This window comes from Schistocerca piceifrons, unplaced genomic scaffold (assembly GCF_021461385.2).
Source record: "Schistocerca piceifrons isolate TAMUIC-IGC-003096 unplaced genomic scaffold, iqSchPice1.1 HiC_scaffold_338, whole genome shotgun sequence".
Lineage (NCBI taxonomy): Eukaryota > Metazoa > Arthropoda > Insecta > Orthoptera > Acrididae > Schistocerca > Schistocerca piceifrons.
The window spans coordinates 17,501-25,000 of record NW_025728557.1 but is presented as its reverse complement, the minus strand read 5'-3'; the positions used below and the strand labels follow the sequence as shown (position 1 = coordinate 25,000).

The window sequence follows — 7,500 nt, the reverse complement described above, 5'->3', positions numbered from 1 at the left end:
AAGGCTTCAGAAGGCGCAACCTGTGGGCCCACAAACTTGATCCATATCCCATTATTGACACTAGCAGGCTGCCGTGGTATAGTTTGATAACATTTGGCGGTAAGTGAAATCTTTGCTGCCCGATCCTTATTAGTTTATGCATTATCGCTAGTGTCTTTCCTCCTGTTTGTTCAATATGGGTCCTAAAATTCCATCCTTGATCCAGGTAGACACCCAGATATTTACTTACATTTTTTCTTACTACAATTGCGTTGTCGATCCTGATTGACGGATCTCTTGCCATTTTCCCTTTCAGGAGCATATAGTTCGATTTTTGAGGCGCAATTGCCATTTTAGAATTCCTACACCAGGCACTCAGGATATCCATTATGTTTCTACTTCGCCCTTCTAGTTGTAGTCGGCTATTACCATGCGTTAAGATTAGCAGGTCGTCCGCGTATGCAACGGCTCCCAATACTGATGCTTCCTGCTGCAGGGAATGCAGCAACGGCTCCATATTTATATCCCAAAATACGGGGCCGCAAACTGATCCCTGTGGACATCCTTTAGTGATGTTCTTGGTCACAACCGCATTCGGGGACGTCATCTGTACCACCCGGTCTCTACAGTAGCTCTTGAAACATCTGTATAGTGCCGCCGGACACTGCATATCCTGCAAGCAGGTAAACAGCGCCGGCCACCACAGATTATCAAACGCCCCTGAGATGTCCACCATCACTCCTAGAACATATGTGCAGTTCGACGAGCTGACAAGTTCGGCCGCCGTGTTGATGGCGTCTTCCGTCGATTTTCCACGGCGGAAACCGAATTGCCATTCGTGCATTCCTGCCATTTCCCGGTGACCAGTCAATCTCGCACAGAGCAATTTCTCAAGGGCTTTGCCCAAGGTATCTAGCAGACATATTGGCCTGTATGCTTTGTGTTCTGTTGGGTCCTTGTCTGGCTTCTTTAGTATTATTATTTCTGCTCTTTTCCATCTCCTTGGAAAAGTACCTCTTTCCAGACATTTATTATATAGGTTTGCCAGTATCGGGGCTATTTTTCCTTTTATTGCTTGAAGTACCTCAACCGTGACCCTGTCGGGTCCGGGAGATTTTCCTCTTTTTAGGTTTGATATTACGTCTACCACCTCCTGCGGTGAGAAGGGGTAGACCATTGTATTGTTGTTGTATTCTTCTTGTGCTCTCTCTCTTATAGCCGCCTGCTCCGGTGTGTCCTCAGAGGGATCATCATCCGGTAGCAGGGCTTGGAGGAGCACCGTTATTGTTTCTTGTCTGGTTGTGGTCATTCTATTTTCGCCTGGTATTCTTATAGATGATAAGACTGTTGGAGCTCTTATTTTTTCCCTAGCTAACTTGTATGGCTTTCCCCAGGGATCCATTGCCAGGTTATTTCTTACGAAATTTTCCCAGCTTCTTTTTCTAACTTCTATAATTTCTCTTTTATATCTCTCCCTTAGTTGTCTGTATATACGCAGTCTATGCTCCCTGTCTTGTGGGTTAAATGTGCGCTGATACCTGCGTCTTGCCCTGCGCGTAGCCTGACGTAGGTCACTTAGTTCTGGAGTCCATGGTGCCGGGTGCACGCTTTGGACTCTGCTTCTCTTTGGTACGACTGCTTCTATTACTTCCTTTATACTTTGAACTATCTGCTCCGCTGTTTCATCAACCTCGAGATCCTCATCCAGCTCTGGCGGGCTGTACTCCCGGGAGAGTCTTTCCCAGTCTACCTTTTTATAGTCATATTCTGAAAGCCATTCCTGTGGCGCCACATTCTGTTCTGATTTTAATATATACTTTATTACATTATGATCACTGGTCGTTGCATTCTCCAATACCTCCCATTTATCTATTTTATTGGTAGCCCTGTTATTTGCCAGTGTTACATCTATATTTGTTTTTGCCCCTGCTCTATTTGAATATGTTGGTATCTCGCTAGGTGCGTTTATTATATCTAGATTTAATTCACTTATTGCATCTTCTAATTCCTGACCTTTTTCGTCTTGTTCTCCGCTGTGCCACAGGAATGACTTTGCGTTTGCATCCATTGCTATGATTACTTGATGGCCCTGTAGAGTTCTACATATTTCCTTTAGTTGTTCTAGGTACATAGTTATTGGCTCTCTATACTGACAATATATTGATACTAAATACCACTTAGTGTTTTTGGCGTGTACTTCGATTGTTACAACATGTTCATTTGTAAATTGATTTAATACTATTGTTCTTATATTACTATTTAAAATTACTATTGCAGACATTGGTCTTTCTCCCTTCATGATTATTTGAGCCGTGGCTGTCATTCCTGGGATTTTACCCTCCCGGGAGTACGGTTCTTGCAAGCATAGTATGTCAGCTTTATGTTCTTCTGCTAATTTACGCAACTCGTAATTTACTTGTACGCTTCTCATTGTATTAATTTGGAGAACTAAAAGATCCATTACGGATGATATGTATGGTAATGATCTTCTGGCCATGTCTTATTGGGGTCAAATCCTATTCGGCCGTATGTTGTTACCATTTGTATATATATATTTTCCAAATTGTATTTTACGCCTCTTCTTTCGTATACTTGCTTTACTATTTCCTGTAATTGTTCGTGTTCCGTGGGGATTCCGGCCGCGGCTAGCTGAATGCAGTCAACGTCCGCCAAAGCTGGATAAGTAATTCTCGAGCCGTTTGTGTGCCCCACTCTCACTAGTTGGCGTAATGCAGTGGTTAGCAGACCGGGTTCTTCTAGTCTTGCCATCTGCAGTGCGTTTTCGCATATCTTATAAGTGTTCTTTGGGTCCATTGCATTATATGTGTCACTCTTGCTTGACTGATTGTTTTTATCTTTTATGTGTTCTGAGTGGTCTCTTTTGGGCGAGCTCGGTCGTCCGTCCTCGCCCTTCATCGGCGTTTTCTTTTCATTAAAAACGGACGACCGAGGTCGTCCGTATTTCTTTCCTATGTTGTTCTTTTCTATGTCTTTGTTTTGTCTCTGTGTTGGTGTAGTGTGTTGTGTCCTGGGCGCCTCTGGTCGCCCATCTCTGCCCTCCATCGGCATTTTCTTTTCATGAAAAATGGGCGACCGAGGTCGCCCTTCTGTTTGTATTTGTGCTTCTTGCGTGTTCATTGTTTGTACTTGTGCGTCTATCATGCTTATTGTTTGTACTTGTACATCCCTTGTTGTATTTTGTTTCTTGTCTTGTATCAGTGTTTCTCGTTGTGTCTTGGGCACCTCTTGCTTTCTATCTCCGCTCTCCATCTGCATTTTCTTGTCATAAAAAACGGGCGACCGAGGTCGCCCTTGTGTTGGTGTTCTTTCAATGGGGGTATTGGCAATACAGTTTTGTGCTGTACATGTTTTGTGTTGATTGTTATCCCGTTTGTTATCCCGTGTGTTTTTTGTTGTTCCCTTATTTTCAGGTTGTTTATCTGTGATTTCTTTTGCATCTTTTTCCCTTGCCCCTACTGCTTCTCTGATTTTCATGCCCCTTAGCGTATCTCTTAGTTGTTTGCTTGGTGATTTATGCTTCTTTCTTTTCTCTTGGGGGTTAATCTCCATAATCTGTCCTTTGTATAAGTCTTCCTAGTAACAGCTGATACGTGGGGCATTCTTTGGAGTTTGGTGCTCTACATTTTCTTTTTCCCCTTCTATTGCATGGTATACATGTCTCAGGTCTGTTCTTCTCTGGGCACTCTTTCTTGTTGTGGTTGTCCGTTCCACAGTGACCACAGGTGGGGTCACCCCAGGTACAGTACTTCTGTACGTGACCCAGATCCATACATCTGTGACACCTGGGTACCACGCAATAATCTTTGACCGCGACTGAGCTATACTCCACATATACTCTTCCATTTTGTATGAGTTCTTTTCTCAATGTTGGGGAAACCTCAACTACTTGATGTCCCGTATCTCTGTCTTTTCTCCCCATTCTAAATTTTGGTCTAAATTCCTTTTTGAAGTCTTGTGGGCTCATTTTTTCTTCAAAATTCTGAGTGTAAATACACTCCGTTAGTTCCTCTGGTGTCAACCTATTTGACACATCAAATACAGTCATTAATGGCCATCTTTTCTTTGTCCTCTCACATATTACCGATCTCTGTAAATCTTTGTGCCCCATTATTGTGTTCCTATCCTGTTGGGTGGGAGTTTCCACTATGACTGCATTTTTTGCAACTACTACTTTGTTTATTTTAACTTTTGCTTTGGTTGGATTAATTACTCTTGTGAATATTTCCTTCACCTCTTTTACGCTCTGTCCTTCTTTTGGCTTCAAAAATAATGCCACTCCTTGTTTTGCTGTCACTTTTTCTATACTTTCTTTCATATTGATTTGTTGTTTCTGTGGTCCTCCTGCCACCACTGTGGCGTATGTTTTTGTTTTTTCGGCTATTATTTGTTTATTTTGTCGTTCCAGCTCTTGTATCCTACCTTCAAGCTGGCTTTGGGCAATTGCCCATAGGGCCAGCTTGTCTTTTATTTCATTTAATCTGTCATTGCTCATCTTCCCTTTATCTGTCACCAGTAGCGCATTTATCTCCTTTAGCCTTTCGGCTGCGCTCTTTATTTCATTTTCATCATTCACCTCGTATCGCTCGGAAGTCTCTCTCTCTGTATTTTCCGCCATGATTCTGAGAGAGACCAAAGAGTTGAGAGCCCGTCTCTTTCCCCGGACCGGCTCTTCTGGCATGGGGGGAGGCTAATTGCAGCTCGCTCACCAGTCCCGCCCCTTGACCAAGAGCTTTCAACAACTGAGCTGCGAGGTTTAGCGCGCCGTGGGAACAGCGCACTAGTCCTCTTCGAATGCTGCATCATCGAAGTTTTCTCCCGCTCCCTTACCGGCGAATGCCACCCACATTCCGGGAGAGCGGATTCACCCTCCGTCCTTCGCCCCCTACTAGGCCGAGTTTCCACCAAAAGGCTAAAGACCCGGTCCTACTCAGGTGCCGGGCCGGTCCCCCAGACGTTCGGGGGTCTGGACCCATCTAACCTAACCGGGGACGTGTCACCACGCCCCGGCTTGGCGGATCATGCCCCGGAATTCCAGGGGCAAGGCGGGTGACCTTCGCCGACTTGGGCCAGGATCCCGCCGCGACAAATGCAGCACCCGGAACCGGCGTACAAGATGTTCAGCACGCCGTCGCACCCCTGCCCTTTGGTCGCCCGAAGGCTTAACAGCTGCACCCCGAGAAGGCGAGCAGGGGCACTTGGGAAGGAGAGGCTAAGATGTTCGAGTCGCATCCTTCCCCCGCTGCCTATTCCCAACCATGTGCCCACACAAATCGGGGCACATAGCATGAGACAGCTATGCAGCTAGTAGATAGGGACAGCGGGAATCTCGTTAATCCATTCATGCGCGTCACTAATTAGATGACGAGGCATTTGGCTACCTTAAGAGAGTCATAGTTACTCCCGCCGTTTACCCGCGCTTGCTTGAATTTCTTCACGTTGACATTCAGAGCACTGGGCAGAAATCACATTGCGTCAACACCCGCTAGGGCCATCGCAATGCTTTGTTTTAATTAGACAGTCGGATTCCCCCAGTCCGTGCCAGTTCTGAGTTGATCGTTGAATGGCGGCCGAAGAGAATCCGCGCACCCGCGCGCCCCCGGAGGAGCACGCTAAGGCGGACGCGGCCTCGCAGCAAGGAAGATCCGTGGGAGGCCAAGGCACGGGACCGAGCTCGGATCCTGCACGCAGGTTGAAGCACCGGGGCGCGAACGCCGCGCAGGCGCGCGCATCCTGCACCGCCGACCAGCACGAGGCCGACCAACGGCGAGAGCAGACCACGCCCGCGCTAAACGCCCGCACTTACCGGCACCCCTACGGCACTCACCTCGCCCAGGCCCGGCACGTTAGCGCTGACCCACTTCCCGACCAAGCCCGACACGCCCCGATCCTCAGAGCCAATCCTTATCCCGAAGTTACGGATCCAATTTGCCGACTTCCCTTACCTACATTATTCTATCGACTAGAGGCTCTTCACCTTGGAGACCTGCTGCGGATATGGGTACGAACCGGCGCGACACCTCCACGTGGCCCTCTCCCGGATTTTCAAGGTCCGAGGGGAAGATCGGGACACCGCCGCAACTGCGGTGCTCTTCGCGTTCCAAACCCTATCTCCCTGCTAGAGGATTCCAGGGAACTCGAACGCTCATGCAGAAAAGAAAACTCTTCCCCGATCTCCCGACGGCGTCTCCGGGTCCTTTTGGGTTACCCCGACGAGCATCTCTAAAAGAGGGGCCCGACTTGTATCGGTTCCGCTGCCGGGTTCCGGAATAGGAACCGGATTCCCTTTCGCCCAACGGGGGCCAGCACAAAGCGCATCATGCTATGACGGCCCCCATCAACATCGGATTTCTCCTAGGGCTTAGGATCGACTGACTCGTGTGCAACGGCTGTTCACACGAAACCCTTCTCCGCGTCAGCCCTCCAGGGCCTCGCTGGAGTATTTGCTACTACCACCAAGATCTGCACCGACGGCGGCTCCAGGCAGGCTCACGCCCAGACCCTTCTGCGCCCACCGCCGCGACCCTCCTACTCGTCAGGGCTTCGCGGCCGGCCGCAAGGACCGGCCATGACTGCCAGACTGACGGCCGAGTATAGGCACGACGCTTCAGCGCCATCCATTTTCAGGGCTAGTTGCTTCGGCAGGTGAGTTGTTACACACTCCTTAGCGGATTCCGACTTCCATGGCCACCGTCCTGCTGTCTTAAGCAACCAACGCCTTTCATGGTTTCCCATGAGCGTCGATTCGGGCGCCTTAACTCGGCGTTTGGTTCATCCCACAGCGCCAGTTCTGCTTACCAAAAGTGGCCCACTTGGCACTCCGATCCGAGTCGTTTGCTCGCGGCTTCAGCATATCAAGCAAGCCGGAGATCTCACCCATTTAAAGTTTGAGAATAGGTTGAGGTCGTTTCGGCCCCAAGGCCTCTAATCATTCGCTTTACCGGATGAGACTCGTACGAGCACCAGCTATCCTGAGGGAAACTTCGGAGGGAACCAGCTACTAGATGGTTCGATTAGTCTTTCGCCCCTATACCCAGCTCCGACGATCGATTTGCACGTCAGAATCGCTACGGACCTCCATCAGGGTTTCCCCTGACTTCGTCCTGGCCAGGCATAGTTCACCATCTTTCGGGTCCCAACGTGTACGCTCTAGGTGCGCCTCACCTCGCAATGAGGACGAGACGCCCCGGGAGTGCGGAGGCCGCCGCCCCGTGAAGGGCGGGGAAGCCCCATCCTCCCTCGGCCCGCGCAAGGCGAGACCTTCACTTTCATTACGCCTTTAGGTTTCGTACAGCCCAATGACTCGCGCACATGTTAGACTCCTTGGTCCGTGTTTCAAGACGGGTCGTGAAATTGTCCAAAGCTGAAGCGCCGCTGACGGGAGCGATTATTCCGCCCGAGAGCATCCCGAGCCAACAGCGGCGCGGGTCCGGGGCCGGGCCAGGTAGGTCCGTCATCCGGGAAGAACCGCGCGCGCTTGCCGGGAGCCCGAGCGCCCAAAGG

The 7,500-nt window shown here is 49.3% G+C and overlaps 1 pseudogene; it reads right to left on the bottom strand.

Annotated features, from left to right (window-relative positions):
* Positions 1-7,500, bottom strand: part of LOC124745886 — a 10,925-nt pseudogene that overhangs the window by 2,663 nt on the left and 762 nt on the right.